Source organism: Oryzias latipes, chromosome 8 (assembly GCF_002234675.1).
Source record: "Oryzias latipes chromosome 8, ASM223467v1".
Lineage (NCBI taxonomy): Eukaryota > Metazoa > Chordata > Actinopteri > Beloniformes > Adrianichthyidae > Oryzias > Oryzias latipes.
This window is the reverse complement of record NC_019866.2, coordinates 14,062,311-14,079,865: the sequence shown is the minus strand read 5'-3', so window position 1 is coordinate 14,079,865 and position 17,555 is coordinate 14,062,311. Positions and strand designations below refer to the sequence as shown.

Sequence of the window (17,555 nt, the reverse complement as noted above, 5' to 3'; positions counted from 1 at the left end):
CTTTGGTTTTTGTTGTCATTTCAAAGAGCATTTTAAACCTTCAGTTACTCCAGAGCTTAGCCAAAGGGTAGTAACACCATCTATTCATCCTTTTTTTTAAATGGCTACACTGGCTTACTGTGCGTTTCAGAATTGATTTGAAGGGTCTTCCAATTATTTATAAATGTTTTATGGTCTTGGGTTTTAAAATGTATCCTGTGATATTTACAGAATGAGCCCGCATGGACTTTAAAGTCCTCAGGTGCAAGCTTCTTAGTTATTCCTAAAGTCGGAACCGAAATATATGTCAAGGCCTCCTTCAGTCATTATGGTCCATGTCGCTGCAACAGCCTCCCAGAGAGCCTGAGGGGTGCAGAGGTCGTTTATTTTACTATAAAAAGGCTCAATACTTACCATTTTAACCTTACTATAAGTTGAGATTTAGAAAAATATTATTTGATATTTAACGTTTTTCTAAAAGATTCTTTCAATATGTTTCATATGCATGATTTTAATGACTTTATCTGTATTTTTTTTGCGACTTTACATATTCCTGCTGCTTTTAGGTTCATCCATTTTTACTACTTCATTCATTTTATTAAATATGAATTTAGTTTAAACCCCAGTTTTTCCTCATGGGGACCCTCCACAGCAGTGATTAAGCCTTTGCAGTGAGCAGGGTCGCTGCAGCGGGATCTGGAGCTGGATCTCACTGCTTGCTTTAAGGGGGGGGGGGGTACAATATATGAACATATTTCATTTGAAAATTGCTTTTTAGCATGATCAAAATTTAAGAAGAACTGTTATCACAGACAACCCAACACAAAATAAATAATTTTATATATTTTATAAATGGATGAGCCGGCATATTGAGTCAACATTCATGGATAAACATGCCTGGAGCTCATTCCAACTCCATATTTCATACCTTGCAGTCATACCAACCATATTTTTTAAACCTATGATCATTTCTCCTTTGCCACCCCCATTCTGTGTAAAAAAAATGATAAATAAAGAGTTTCAAGCTGTACTTACGTTGGAACTCCTTAGATAATGTAACCTACTTGTGTAACCCACCCATGAGAAGATGTGGGGGCTATAGAAAATTGCCAAGCACGACAATGCTTTTCCTCTGTTCCTGTGTATGTAGGCCTATAAGAGATTCTTTTCAGGTTTTTTGCATCATTCCAGTTACTGCGTCGTTTTGGATAAAATTGATACTAGCAGAGAAAAAAAAAATAAAATCCTTTTGACCTAAAATTATGAAAATATCTGAGAACTCAATCTACAGAGATAGTTGCAGAAAGTGGCGTTTATTTTTAATTGGTGGTCTAACAGAGGATAATAGTTCTTTAAAAAAAATGGTTTTGGAAACATAGTAATCAATTTTTTTCCTCAGTCATTTATTAATTTACTAAGGAAAATATACAATGTTGCATAAATCCAATAGCTGCAGTTCACTGGAAAAAGGGTCAATGATAATGATGCAATCACAAAGCAACAAAAAAATACAATCACAAATTCTAATTAATGGTAATGAGATGGAACCATGTTTGCCTCATTTGTGCTACACATCAGCATTACACACCTTTTAATGTAGAACATGCCATTCAAAATCTGCGGTTTAGGACAGAACGAATCATTTTTGCAGAATTTATATGACTGTGATATTTTTTTCAATGTGTATGCATATAACTGACATTATTAATAAAGTGTACATAATAATTAACTGTCAAACAGTGGTATGTTTTGGTGTAATTGAGTGCTGTTGAGGCCTGAAGCTAAACTGTTGCTTACAGAGCCTTGTTATGCTGTTTCAACACTGACTCACTGTTTTTTCTGCAGACTTCTGGCCAGTAAAACACTCCCCGGTTTGAAAGCCGGCCTTTTTGCAAGACATGGTTTAAACTGATTTTTGCTCAGAAAGTGGTACCAGAAGAAGGATAAACAAACAAAATCGTCACAGCAATGTTTCCAAAGCACTGATTTGTAATATAAAGATGTAATAAATGCCATCATAAAGGATGCACTCTTTTACACTTTACCAATACAAAACGGGACTATAGTTGAACCAACCTTCAGTTTTTCAGACAAATAATAACTCCCTGTGTGAAGCTGCAGTCACATCTGCCTCAGCAAAGTGTTCACTTTCAATGAATAGTCTATGAAAATATGCGTATATGCTTGTTTTGGGCATAGCTATGAAAGCCTACCGCTTTCTGGTACAACGCATATTGAATGTACTCTGTAAGTTTAACCAGATCTAACTTTGATCAATCAGGGGCTCGGATCTGTTAGTGCCGTATGGATGGCGTGCTGTTTAACTCACGGAAGTGCTAAAGGTTTGAAAATTGATCATGGAGGAGAAATTAGTAATTGCAGTTTATTTCTGTACTAGAATATTTGTAAAAGTGCAACTCTTTGTTACTCTACCAGACAGCTGCAATCACCCATTGAAGGGTCATGGTGTTGCGCTCATGGCTGAGGGTCTTTAATAGCAGACAACCTGGAATGTGTCTGTTTTAATTGGCCCTTGCAGATCAAACCATCTGCCACCTTGTTCAAATCTGACGGATCATGAGCGGTAATTATCATCATTAATGTTAACCTGCTTTTCTGTCGCAATGGAGTTAATCTAGGATGAAAGCTGAAGCTTTCAAGAAGTCAGCAGACGACAAACAGAAGAGACAGACTGTAACCTAAAGTCTTCTTCGAGACTCTGTCTATCTCAACAGATTTAGTCATTTACAAATTGGCCCATTCTCTGGTATGACTTCTGTGGCCTGGTGCAACTCAAGACCACTGTTATTTTGTCGTTTATTGAGCCCAGATGCAAAGAAAAAAAGATGTTGTGCCGCTTCTTAAGGGAAATAAATTTAGACTTTCAGGATTCATTGATCAAAATGTAAACAGGTCAAACCAGGTAAGATTTCTGTTTAAAAAAAAAAAAACTTAAAGTCACTAGAGAAGGGTTCCAAATAAATCTAATACATTCAGTGACCTCCAGTTTGGGAGAAAGATTGTATTGTTTATTTGAAGTTAAATGTGAGTTTAGTAGCGGCTCAAAGATTGTTGTGTTTTCTTTAGAACATATTAAAGACAGGAGTGTTGATTTAACAAACTCAAAATATCCTTCAGGGACATTTTGAGACCATTAGGAACACAAAACCTAGAAGAATTGGCAGACCAAGGAAGCCTAAAAAAAAAAAAGAGCTTTAACAAGGTTTATTATAAGCAGGAGTCTCAAAATTAAATTAACGCTGGAGAACCCATAGCTACGGTCACACTGCTCTCTGTAAAGTGCGATCAAGTTGCCCCTTTCAATGAAAAGTCTTTGTAAAAATGCATTTCTGTCTTTTTTACGACCATTTTGGGCTTTTCGTACGAAACACTTGGCCAGTAAACACACGTTGCCTGTCAACCCAGGTTGAACTTTAACCAGTCAGGGACTTGGATTTGTTAGTGACGTGTGGATCTGTTTTTTTTCTGGTGAATGCAGACACAGCGATTAGCCTGACAACGTCTGCATTTGTTTTTCAAATAAAGATAAACTACGCCCGGTCTCCTGACATGGTGGTAATCTCTATCTGCCATCGCAAGAACACTTCTGTTTTGTTCTTAATTTGGGAGATTTGCACCACTTTGACATTTGCACCAAGCCTCTTACAAGTGTAGGTGGCGGACATACACTAGTAAAGAATAGAAGAAAAAAAGAAGAAATAGCCCCTCCCTGCTTATCCAGTGTGAACACTCCAGAGCCCGCGTTTAGCACATTCAAGAACATGCGTCATATGCCCGGTGTGTACATAGCTTAAGAGTCTTCTGGGATTTTAATTTTAATTTGACTTTTGTCTGTTTGTTTGTTGATTTTGGGAAGCGGCAATTAAGGCCCAAATAAATAAAATAGAAAAAACAAAAACAAAATAAAAAACAGTACCTAAATTTGACCTTATGGATTCTCTGGGGTTAAAAAGATCACAGTTTTTCACTACTGACTGTTCACCTATAGAGAACTTGACTTTACACTAGCCACTGAAGTAAGATGAATGCTTCCTTCTTATAAATGCAGCTACAGAGGTAAGAATTTTAACAACTATTCTTTACATTTATTTTCTTTCATTTGGTTTCAGATCCCATTTTACTTCCTCCTGAACTACAGAGGAACCTTCGAGAGTCCAGGAAAGGATACACAAAAGTTTTCTGGTTCAGGCGCACATGCCAACTTTCAGAAGACTTCTTGTCAAGAAGAGGAAAAAAAAGGGAGAAAGACCTGACAAGACTGAAAACCGGTTGGTGAAACCTTTTGATTTTAAGGCATTTTTGGTAACAATATGAACACACATCTTAATTTTTTCACAAATGTTAATCCCCAATGTCTTCGTTCCCCAAACCTAATTTTTTTTTACAACATATCCACATTTACTTCACTCAAATATTCTTTGCTGTACAGTTTAGCGAAGGGATTAAATCTTTCGTTAGTTCCATTGTAAGCCTATATTATGCCATTGTTTCTGCTCCTATTGCACCTATTCACTGACAACACTGCCATTAGTGCTGACAGCACTTCATTTACCAAAGCTATTATATTCTTTGTCCCGTGTGTGAGTGTGCCGTGCGTGACAGGCAAAGATAAAGAAAAAGAAGTAATTGTTGTAATTATTTCTTTTCCGATCTCTCTCCGCCCACTGCGCTAACATCGAAGAGATTGCTGCTGTTCTGAGAGGAATGCGGTGCACAGCAACCCGACCCAATTTGTTCACCTTTGTATTCATGGCACGAAGATTAAGCACGATTTTTGGGTGCTCATGTGTCATTAATTTAATTACTGTTGTCAGGAAGAGAAGCTGACAGAAGTACCACAAAAAACAGAGATAGAGCCTCAGATCACTACTAAAGACATTGGCTTTGCCAGCAATTTTATTGGTTTTTTTAGCCAAATTTGGGCAGTTTTATTTTCTGTAACTTCTCTTTGTTGAGGAAAACCAAAAAAAGAAGAGGCTGGTGTGTGTATCAAATTAAAATAGGACCACGAGCACCAGCTTGATTCACAACAGATAATAACTGATCACTCATTGGAATTCTTTGAGTTTTACTTTATATAAGCTCCTCTACACACAGGCATGAGAGCGAGTGACCCACTTTTAGTTCTTTATTTCTTGGGAATTTGGAATTTCCTGGTGTTAGTTGTTTCAATAGAATAATGAGGAGCACAAGTCACTATGAGCTAAGCCCTGAGTTTTCCCTTAAAAAAACAAGTTCGGGCACCACTAGAGCTTCAAATGCCCCTATAACTGGAGCAATAGGGAGAAGCCGTATGGTTATGGGAAGAATTTGGATTTGGCCTTGATCTTACAAAATCATTCCCTAATGGCCTAAGCATTACACTGTTAGAGTAAAAATATACTTAGATGTTAGATTGTCAGATTGTCATAAGTCCACATTTGCACTGCAGAACACTTTTAGCAGCCTTGACTGCCGTGTGGCTTAATGCTGGAGCTTTAGCTCCAGTGTGTACTTTCTTTCGACTGTTGTAACTCTTTAACCGTTTACGCAGTTCCACTTCCATTCTGAAGTGGACATAAGTGGACTCAAACTGATATGCAACACTTCAAAGTGGCGAAGTGTTAACGCAATGACGTTAATCAGCTAATTCTGTCTCAGAGAAAAGCCGCTTTGTGCAGAAATGGAAGACTTTAGCAATGTGTTGCATATCTGTGCAAAGCTGCTTTTTTTCCACATCAGCTGACTCACGCTGATCGCGTAAACAGTCGAAGAGTAATTTGTATTTCAAAGAATGTGAACTATTTTGGTGTCGCCCGTGACATCTCTGGTGTTAAAGGGTTAAACAAATTCTCCTGGTGTCACTTGTTCTGATCTATTATTTCAAGTCAAGATATTTCAAGTCAAAGAAAGGTTTTTAAAACTAAAGAACTAATGTGAAAGTAAACAAAAGTAATAGAAACCAGGGACTCAGAAATGTTTTTTTTTTTTTTGCCACTGAATCCTTTAGCCTGAAGGACGCTAGCTATGAAGGGAAGGGTTGATACTAATGCACAATAACACACTTTCCTTTTATAACCTTTGTTGGAACAATAAACAACATTCCTAAAAAATATTCCCGACAAAAAAAAACAACCTTTGTGATAATATTTTAGTACATCAGAGCAACAAATCGTGCTCTAACTGCTCATCCAACTGTTGAAAAACAACTATGACAGCAGTCAGAATGAAATGCTCTTTTCTGTTTTTTGAGAAAACAGACAAAAAAAGCAAAGATGTCATGTGTGTTCACCTCACCTCTCTGAAAAACACACTCGCTGATGGCTGCGTTTAGATGTTTGTAGACATTTCTGATGAGTTAGGCTGAAGGAACCTCAGCGCTTATATTTGCAAAAGAAAAAGTTGAAAAAAGAACAAAAAAACATTTTTATGTCCCCAGACAACAGCAACAGTCAACACAAAGATCATCTGTCAGCTGTCAGCTCTTTGCCTTGATAAGCTCAAAAGGTTCATAAAAGGAAAAAGGACAGTGATGTTTTTTGTTAATTTGGGTCTGTTTTATAAAATTTTGCTTGACGAGAGCTTGAAAGTTGTAAAGTTGTTTGATGCTGCAGATCTTTTGCAGTTTTTAGCTCAAAAACAATCAAATTCATTTAAAGTTTCCTGTTTTGAAGGCAGTTTGCAATATTGGCTCAGTTTTTATTTTTTAACTTTTACGGATAAAAGTGATCAACATTGTCTTAGAATCTACAATTTACCAAAATTTGAGTTTAAAATATCTTTAAGTTACGCTTCAAAATAATCTTTTAAATGTAATCATTAGTGGTGATTGGGATTCTGTTTGTGATCCTACTGATGTTAGAAGTGAGGTGGATGACAGTTTGTCAGAGTTTTATTAAGAAAAATTTAGCCAGATGAGATGTTTAGATTTACATTTCCAAAGCTGTATTTAAAAAAATAAATCTTTACAAGTGAACTGATAAAGTCAACACAATTCCTTGGTTCTTTTACTCATGGATTTTTTGAATTTGGACCTTTTTGTACGGTCAAAAATTGCCTCACTCTCAGGTGCGAGGTGTCTCTCAGCACGCACCCCAATGATGCTTTTAAAACACCTGCAATCATGCTGCACAAACGACATGCCCACCGTCTACAATGCCCATTAATAAAAATAAGTAACAAATTCACCAAAGTATTGAATTACAAAAGTAATCAATAAACTTATATAAAGCTTTGCAAGAAACTTAACTTATACAAGCTTATCAAATTACATCAGATTGGTTCTTACAAGATTAGTTAATGTTTCTTGTTAAATTGGCTTTAGGCAGAAAACAAAAGCTGGTTTAAAAAAAAAAACATAGACAGACTTAGAAAAATAAAAAATAACAAATATGTTTTATTTTAATGTATTTACTTCCACGAAACAATAAAATGATTTACACCTAGGAACAGGAAAATTAAAGGGAGCAGAAATAAGAATTTTCTGCACCTTTCTTCTAAGAAAAAGAATATGTTTTTAAAAACTATTTAAAAATCTTGTATCTAAACACATACATACATATCTGCTATATAATTCAAAAACGTGATCTGAGGTTTATATTCAAACATTCACATATAATAAATTGGTTAATGGAAAAAAATGAAAATAGAAAAACTAACAAAAGCACACATTCCTATTAAATATTGGTAGCCTTGCAATTCTGTTGCAATAAAGCATTTCTTTCTGATAATTATTCTAATTAAAAATGTTTTCATGTTTTGATCCACAGGCTTTTGTTTGCACTGCAACAACACATGAATAGAGATGAGTCAAACCTCACACAGTAATTCCCACAGAACTGAAAAATGGTCTACACAAAATTGTTGGCACCTTTGCAAAATTGTAAGAAATGATTGTGTGTCAAGCATGTGACTCGCCTGTAATCTGTACTGAGACACACCTTTGACGAGTAACAGGTGTGTCTAAATGTGACGAGTAACAGATGTGAGTTATACACTACCTGCATGCGTGACCGTTTGAAAAGGAAAAAGGGACAACTCCTCTTTTGTGTTTCGTGTCACACTGAGCGTGGAGAAATGAAAGTCTAAAAAGGCGTCTGGGGATTTGAAAGAAGAAAATTTCGAAAGAAATGGAAAATCTCAAGGGTGGAAGTCTAAAAAGCTTCATGTTTCTGTGTCCGCAGTGTGCAATATTATCAAAAGGTTTACAGCCCATGAGGTTTGATGACTTTTTTCTCTTTTTTTATTGTGTGCCATACAGTGGCAAAAAAAAAAAAAAAAAAAAAAAATCATATTTCCCGAGAGAAGTGCAGCGTTTTTTTTCTGACAGAATGTTCACCAATGTTTTACCTAAAGCTATTTTTTTCTCAAAGTATTTCTACTATTCTACAGTATTAAACATGCACCAAACATTTAAAGTACAAAAACCCAAATATGATGATACAAATAAAAAGGTACAAACTAAAATAAAACAATTAAAAGCTAAAATAAACACTAAACAGTCTGACAAAATATTTTACCATTGAAATATTTGGAAACACCTTTTTTTGGCCTCCAAAAAACTAGGACCTGCACTGTAAATGAGATCATAAAGCTTAAACCCGTTTTTGGGGTCTTTGTGTCACTCTTTATTGTGGTTTATTACAAAAGGTTAAATGAATGTATGTGTGTACACAGTTGTGGCTGCTCCTCCATGTTTGCTACAAGGTGGTGCACATTTGTTTCAGAATGCACTCACTTGGCACGAGTTGGTTCCTTATTTGCACCAGCGAGCAGTGTGATCTGCAGCTTCTCTGTAGGAGCCATCTAGTCGTACTGTGTCATCCCAGGGTGATGACACAGTACCACACAGCTCATATTTCCTAATTAAAAAAAAAAACAAAACTCAGCATGGACTATGTATCCTAGAGAGATGAGAGCAGCTAAAAAATGTGGAACTTATGCTCCGAGGTAAACATTAGGGACGTCATTTTAACAACAACTTGCCTCAGACAGATTGATCTAGCCGAATCTTAGGAATAGAAATCGATACATCAATTTAGTCGATTAATCCTTACACCCTTTGTAAACAAGCACTTTAGCAAGTGATAAAAAATATACATGATATTAACATTAAAAATGTTTTGAAATTAAGATTTTTGTTGCTAAATCCTATTCAAACGGCCTAAGAATGGTTTGAATTGTGTTATCTTATTGTCCTAAACATCTGGACAAGCAAACACACAAAAATGCCTCACAAAACAACTGAAGCAAGTCAGGAGTTGTGGTTTTTCTTTTGAACTTGTGTTCACATGCAGACACAGGAACAACAGTGTTTGACCTCAAGTCAGCAGAAAACATGTTGGACCTCCTTTAATTGAAAGCAGTCTCTGTGGATTTGGATTGATTTTTGGAAACAACAACAAAAAAGGCAGATAACCTTAGAGACCTTGAGCAAGATCCATGAAATTTTATGTGGCTTCATGAGTGAAGCAGTTGAAATCTCCAGAAGCCAGAGAATTCAAGTGTAGCTTTATCACTAAATTTATTTGAATATGGTTTTCTGTCACAAAATAATGGATGCATGATTTTCCAGTTTTCTCTTTTTTTCTGCTCTCATTTACGTTATAAAGCCCAGTTTGCACCACAACATAGTAGATAATTAAGGTAAAAGCACAAACAAACTGTTGATTGTGTAACTGAAAAAAATTTAGACGCCAAATTGGAACTGTAAAATGGCAAATCTGCAGAAAGAGAAGAAATCCCTGAAGATCAGGGCAGAAGTGAATATTTAGTTTAACCCCAAAAGAGTTAAGTGTACAAAGAAACAAAACGTCTCCTCCTAACTCAAATCAGGAAATAATCTTTGCAACTTTTTCTTTGTAGCAGATGAAGTCACAGCCTGTGTTGGAACACCCAGCTCTGCCTGGACGATGATCAGGAGGGAGACACAGATGTACAGATGGAGCTTATTATGCTGACTTCTTTCTCAAACAACCTTTCAAAACTCAAGAGTCATGTGACTCAGCTGTTATATTGCATATTGCAAAATCCAAGGGATGTCATGCCTGCCAACACTTTAAAAAGGTCTGAAACTCTCCCAGTGCAGCTAGAATGACTACAGTTGCTATTATGATTAGTTGAATTATCATTGGAAAGAATCTTTTAAGTTAAAAACAGTCATAATAGGATACATTTCTTTAAAAAGTATATTTTTTTTAATTTACTACAAAATTTATATCATGTTTTATTTTTGTTTTCAGTGCTCAAAAGGTGAAAGACTAACATGTAAAAGAAATTCTTCACACGTTTTTCTCCCCGGAAACAAAGTCATACTGTGCGCAAACCCTTGTGTAAACACTGTATAAGCATCTGTCTAGTTGGAGCATGAATGGAAAAAACAAAACAAAAATAAATGTACATTTCAAGACGAGAACGATTTCATCAAATTAAATAATGTTTCCGAGGAAATGTCAAAATTAATCATTCCCATTTCAAAAGACAACTGAAATTTCCTAAAGTCCCACTCAGATGATCTTTTGATCTATTGTAAAAGCGTTCCCAGTGGTCTTTTAGGTATGAATATGCCACTTTTAGGCAAAAATCATACAACTTGTGTTGTTTTTCAGGACATAGTTTCTGCAGAGCGGCAGCAGCAAATAGAAAATTTGCCTTCGAGTTGTGGGCGGGACTATTGGCTGGGATCAACCCCACCCCCAATTACCCTCCCCTTTGCAGAGTGGGGCAGAGCAGGGAGCTTATGGCGCACCAGAGTATTTTCAACCTCCCAAATTAGGCATTTTTCAAACAGAATTGTTTCGTCTGCTCCTTTTAGCAGGTCTTCTGGTTAAAGGACACATTTTACCTCCTGTGTTCATGTGATTGCGAGTGTGCGGCCCTGAGACAGGCTGGCAAACCCGCCTTGGTCCAACAGTAGCTGGGTTGGCTCCAGCAACCCCGTGATCCTGAAAGGGATTCAGCGAGTTCTGAAGATTGGATGGATTAGCTCTTGCTGATGGAATTATTGTGTAAATAAAAAGAAAAAACCTCCATATCTTCACAGCTTTACACTGTTATCTTGTAAGTCTTTTCAACTCCCCGCAGATTGTTTGAGTTTGACAGAATTATAAACGAATAACCAGAGGGACCTGGCAACAGCAACATATGAACTCTCCTTCATTCGTAATCCAACAACAGTGGGAAGAATTATCACTGTGCGGCTCCGCACACGCTGACAGACATAATTGTCATTCTTGTTAATTGAATGAACTAATTAACTTACAAAATGAAACTGGCCTGTTTTCCATACAAATAAAAGTTTTGGAATGGATCATTTTTCAGAGCAATTAGTGGCACATTCATGATTGATGTGCCGTAGAAATCCCATCTGATAGGCGTCAGTACCCAAAAACCTGTATTTAAATATAATAAAGCTTTGAAAATGGATGAAAAGGTATCTTTTTTAGTTTTTGTCGTTCTTTAAGCCACTAGCTAATTTGTTTTTATGTTATTTTTATTCAATAATATCTATAGGACTTGCAGAGAAAAGCTATCCTAAATCATTACATCTATACTGTATTATTTGCTTGAAATCCACCTAAAGGCAGAGCTACAAGCTTGGCAAAAAATAAATGTAGCGTTCTCAATCCTCAAAATCAGAATGTGGCATGCAGGTCCCTGAAACCAGTTTTGGCAGCTTCTGCTTTCTTTGCCTTCAAATTGCAGTTTACATTGGAAAGCAGTTCTTGTAAATCTGTGCTGTAAGCCTTTGTCATGCATGATAAAAGTCACACACTGCTGCGGAGAAAGCTTGAGAGCCGAAAGCCACTAAATTCTAAATTCATCTAAATACATGAACTTTGGCTATTGTGGTAGCTGTGACAGTGCAAAGAAGTCTTGCATAAATACTTTTACCTAATATGCCCTCTTAAGAATTGTTCGACCGCACTTGATCTCTGGACTCTGAGCAAAAGAGTTCATGCTCTATTGTTAGACGTGCACATTTGTGAAGCTCACTGGTATTTAGCCACAGTCCTGATGACACATGGCGGTCTTTAAAGTGTGGATGCCATGCTTTGAACAACTTTGTCAAATAAAAAAGCCCTTTAAACGCTGATTCTATTGATACCAATAGTTCGCGTCGAAAAAAATCCGAAGCATATGAATAATAGACATCTTTCGAAGGAATCAGAGATTTGGATCTGCCGCTAGAGCGCAGGCTGGAAGTGAACCCGATATGACCTGTGACGTCATGAAAGGCGTTGATTTTCGCAGTTCCGCTTCGGACAGCATGTAAACAAAACCGGTAGTCTTCGTTTCTCTCGTGTTTAAATCTGTTAATCATCAACATGCCAAGTCGTTGTGTGGCAGCTGGATGTAGCAATACATCTACTGAAAGTGTATCTGTGTATAAAATTCCCAAACAAGAAACGCTGCTGAAAAGGGGAAAGTTCAAGAAGGTGGACGGCGAAGGATTTTTCCCTCCAGATCTGCAGGAGAGAAGTCTGCGTTTTCGAAGGGACAAAAACCGGGACACAAACGAAGAATTTTGAACGGAGAGTTGGGAGGAGGATCTTGGCTTCTGAGTCGAGGAAAGGCGGGTGAGCTGGAAGCGAGCGAGCCGTTTTCTGGGTCGGAGAGGACGGCGCTGGAGTCGGGAGCGGAGGCTGCTAAGCTAGTGTGCATCACGATGGATCACATTGAGGCGAAGTAGTCGTGTTTTCTGTTGTCCTTGGATCCAACTGGAGTATTTCAACGCACTCAATGTTTTGCAAGAGAAGCAACAGGCCTGCAACGTTTTTTTTCTTTTGCTTTTGAGGTGCCGGTACCGTGAGTAAACTGAACTGTGTGTGTGTGAGCGCGCGCGCGCGCACGAGAAAAGGTTTCAAACGGGTTCAAACGGGTAAAACTGTTAATGTTCCACAGTTGTTAATGGTATACAGTGACTTTGTTAACTAAAGAGTAGTACCATCTGGGAAACTTTTATTTTGTGACATTTATTTTGTAAATTGGGTTGAAAACCAGTGTTTACCTTTGTTTAGATTAGGCCAAAAGGGGACATTTTGAGTATATTTTAGGGTAAGTGGAGTAATTTAATTTTATACATTTTTTAGACTTACTGGAGTCTAGCCGAATCTTCATGCTGGCTATCGTCATGATCGGCATGATCACTAGACCTACTACTTTCTGCTATATCCTCCTCACTTTCGCAAAAGGGTTCGAATCGATACGGTTGCAAAAGTGACTCATCATCATGATAATCTCCGCAACTTTCCTCTTCATCTTTCTGTTCATCTGATGATAAATCGCTAATAGAGACGGTAGCATCACTCTGTGCTTCGCTATCGGTGCTAGCCATGTTGTCTGCCTTGTCTTCCTTTCGTTACGTCACAAACAGGGCGGCGCGAATTCGGCGGAATGCGTGAAGCCGGCGGCCGTCCTCGTTGTTTATATTGCGTTTTTCGCTATTTATTCTTTTTCGAAAAATATTAAAAACAATCGCAACATGAAATAGAAACTATTTACTATATTTTGGCTTATTAAAATAGGCCATGTCACCCACACTTTAACTCATCCATTAAAGCTGAGAGCTTTCCTGTTGATTTAAGGCGGCGGGGGGTATCATGCCGAGGCTCGAAGACCCAACTGTTCGTGCACTTTATCAATCTGTTTTTTACACGTGCCACACATCCAGTGTTTCCTTAAATTCTGATCCACCCCATTTAACCATCAATCTGGCAAATCCCGCTTTAATTATGAGCCATACCTTTTCCTCCCCCAAAACTCAATAGGAACAAATAAGAAAGGCCTTTTCAGCTGTAATGGGATTATCGATTGGGTGGCAGTCTGGAACTGAAACTTTGCGTTTGTTTGTGTGTGGCGAGGCGCATGTGTGACACACACGTGCATGCTGTTCTGCGAGTGCGTGAGTGAGGGGCCGCATGAAAATGACAAATGGAAAGTTGCTCGGTGTGTGTCTGCATAGTCTTGTCGATGGGCGCTACCACTGAAAGGCTGAGAGAATGAAGCATTAAATTACCTCACAAGCTGAGTCTCATCAGCTGTGTGACATGAATTACTGATAAGTTCTCATTTGAAGTCTGATCCACCAGGACTCTGCTGTTGTTGCTATCATAGTGGTTTCGAATTAACCCTGAAATGAAAATAAGCAGATGGTTACTGTAGATACAATGAGATAAAACTTCAGTGGAGCTGTCTAAATTACCAGAACACACTTCAAAGCCTGAAATCAACATTTCCAATCAGCATCTGTGGTTGAAAATGTTTTTTAATCTTTTTTTTTTTTGGTGTCCATCTCACTGCACCCACATATACCAAGAAAAATGTTGAAGCTAATGATAAATGATTGCGTTTTGTTTTACTAATGACTCAGATCATTTCAAAGCCGAGCCCAAATGTGGAAAATTAAACAGCTTTTTCGAAGAATTCCCACAAAGAATGACAGTGGGATCAAAGTACACCCGTTTAATCTCCTAAATCCACTTGAACAAGCTTTTTTAGGCCTACAATCGAGCAGGGAGAGAGCGTAAACACACTGATGGTTAGCTGGTGTGAATGTTTTTCCTCGCACAGTCAGCCTGCAGCTGCAGTCTGAGAGGGATAGGAGATGGAAGAGAATCCTGGTTGCAGATAGAAGTCAGAGGACCTTGACGGAAGGATTTACAAACTCCAGCAGTTTGATGTATACGTTCACACCAGGCATGCAATGCCGGGGGGGGGTTAAAGCGGTGAAAGTCTTGCAAATCTGGCTTTTTTTTTCACATCTCTATTCCGACATATAAAGACTTGCTTCCGTATATTACCGACTGGGCGCAAACTACAATAATTAATTTCTCCTTCATGATGAATTTTCAAATGGTTGGTACTTTCATGAATTTCAAAGGAGGCCATCCATACATCACTACCACATCCGAGTCCCTGATTGGTCAAAGTTCAACAGGTCTAACTTTTAACGGGTGCTCAGTGTGCGTTTGGTGCCCTTAAATGGACTTCAAATCTTGTGTGAATGCGAGTGTTTCAAACGCGGAAGCCTGAAACCCACATATGTTTACATAGACTTTCCATTGAAAGTGCTTGCTTGAACGTGTGTTTCCGAGGCATAAAGCTACATTTACACTGGACATGTGTTGCATGTTCAAGAATGGGCCATGCACGGTTTTATGAACGTGCATTCAGCCGGTGGTCTCAAGAAGACCTGCTTGCAGACAACAACATAAGACCCTGACATCATTAGCAGGAACTAGAAGTCCGGAAGTTTATGTGTCACCCTCCCCTTCTCATGTCAATTGAAAAATACTGTATTTTTGGTCTAGGGACACTAATTTAACTGACAACCCTAGCAGTTACGGGTTTTTTCAGCTTTAAGCTTCAAAACTTTAACACCGGAGATGTCTTTGTCAAAGCCTGCTTTGCTCTGACGTTGACTCCTTACGCAATAAACGTGAATCAACTGATTGACAGAGAAAAGTGGCTTTGCGGGGCTTTGCTTCTAAAGCTCTGGTGTAACAGTTTTACAAATCTGCTAATTTCCTTTTGAAAGGAATAAAACGGTAAGCGTCTTTGCCCCGTCTTAAGCTCATGTTGCACACTGAACCGTTTATTCACATGAAAAAGTTTTAATAAAAGGTGCTACAATTCTGAAACCTTGTAGAATTTCTGTTTTCTACTAATGGTGTCTGGGAGCCATCTTGTATGGAACTACGCACCCATTTGCTGGGTTCACACACCATGCGTTGTGTTTAAGAATGAACTATAGGCGGTTCCATGAACATGCATTCAGCTGGTGGTGTTCACACACCGGACAAGGTAGAGCATGTCTGCTACATACATTTGGTAGAGGCTTGGTGCGTAATGTCAAAGCAGTACTGCTTTGTTACTGTGCTAGGCTTTTTCTTTTACAGCTCTGTTCCTATAAATGTATGTCTAGGTGTCATTTAATTCTGGTCGCAGGCACAGACCGCAATTATTAATTGTCTCCTTTGTGATCATGTTTACAACGGTTGATACTTCAGAGTTTTGAAAAGGACGCTACCCACATGTCCCTACCAGATCTGAGTCTCTGATTTAGCAGTCTACTGGTTGGACTTCCAGTGTGAGATCAATAAAAAATTTGTTCGTAGAGCCTGCAAGCGAGCTTAAAAACTTGGGGAGCGACGTGTGAATGCGAGAGTTCGGGATGCGGATGACAGAAATTCAGGTTGACTCACGTTTGCGTTGACTGTTCATTGGAAGTGGTCACTTAAATGCGAGTTGTGTCTTATCAGTCAAGAGAAATCTTACACAGTTTTCAAAGCATCTGCATCTCGTGTCACTTGCACCAAGACTGTCAGGATAATAAGTCACTTTTAGAAACAATATTTTTACATTCAAACCATGAAGCTCCCCCCTCTGCCTTTGTTGCCTGTCTCACTGCAGCATTTTTCCCTGTTACTTCTTTCTTTCTCTCCCTTGTTAGCAAGCTCCAATGGCTCATTTCCATCTAACGCACTCACACACACACACATACGTGCTCAAGCCTTTGAACCTTTCTCCTAAAAACAGAGAAGCTGTCAGCATTTTTCACCCAAACAAGCAGATTAAGCAAACTTGTAGTGCTCTCATTAGATATGGAATAAAAAGTGTTATTTGCAGATTTGAAAGATGGATTAGATAGTCCAAATAAAAAAGGAGACTAAGCCTCGATGGCTGCGTTGGTGATTAAAAAATATATTTGATTTCATATGCACAGTGGATTAGGAAAAGGGGGAATGCTGTTTTTCTTGTCGACCCAATTGGAAACAAGACATTTTAAATCAACAGGAGGATTTTCCTTACTATTATTTGCACACTGGGTTAAAATGTGACAGTGGTAATCCAGCCTACATGAGATAAATGAATCTGCTTTTTATATTCTCACCTAATCTCTAGAAACCTCTTGCTGTGTGAGCTAAATTAAAAGTTCGAACACAGAAATTAACGCTAATGCTGGAAAGGGAGTTCTTGCCATCTACAGTTCTCCCTCACTATATCGCGGTTCACCGTTCACAGTTTGGATTTGGATTTGGAAATGGTTTATTTCGAGCAATCAAATAAGAATAGTACACACAAACAATACAATCATCATTTATACATTCATACAATGACCTATCAAACTGAGGATAATTAGACATATTAATAAATATTGCTTGAAAGGGAGTGGAAGGAAGCGAACTTATATAATCCCATCCCGTTATACCGTAACCATTTAATTACATGATTTATCATTATCCGGTTCCTAGCTTTTATCAGACAGAATTAAGAATCATTAAGTATCAATAAAGCACACGACAAAGATGAATTACTTAATTATTATGTAAAAATAACTATTTTAGAAATCAATATGGCAAATGCAGATCAGTTATCCAAAATATATGCAGATTATACTACTTATAAAAGTAAGTTGTATGATTTAAAAAAAATACTTTATCGGTAAACTAGACATAACACTGTTTCAGAAATCTTCATAGCAATAAATGCTCAAGTATCAAAGTTAAAATATGTGCAAAATTACATTAGGAAAAAAACATGAATCAATGTTTCGATTTTTGGAGCAATTGAAG

General features: G+C 37.8%; 1 protein-coding gene across 1 annotated transcript in view; it reads left to right on the top strand.

Moving 5' to 3' along the window:
* The window catches only part of elfn2 (extracellular leucine rich repeat and fibronectin type III domain containing 2), a 74,139-nt gene that overhangs the window by 18,333 nt on the left and 38,251 nt on the right, over window positions 1-17,555 (top strand). Inside the window, exon 2 of the mRNA XM_023957625.1 lies at window positions 4,110-4,268. The gene's annotated coding sequence lies outside the window, so the exon portion shown is untranslated. The remainder of the gene's footprint in view (window positions 1-4,109; window positions 4,269-17,555) is intronic.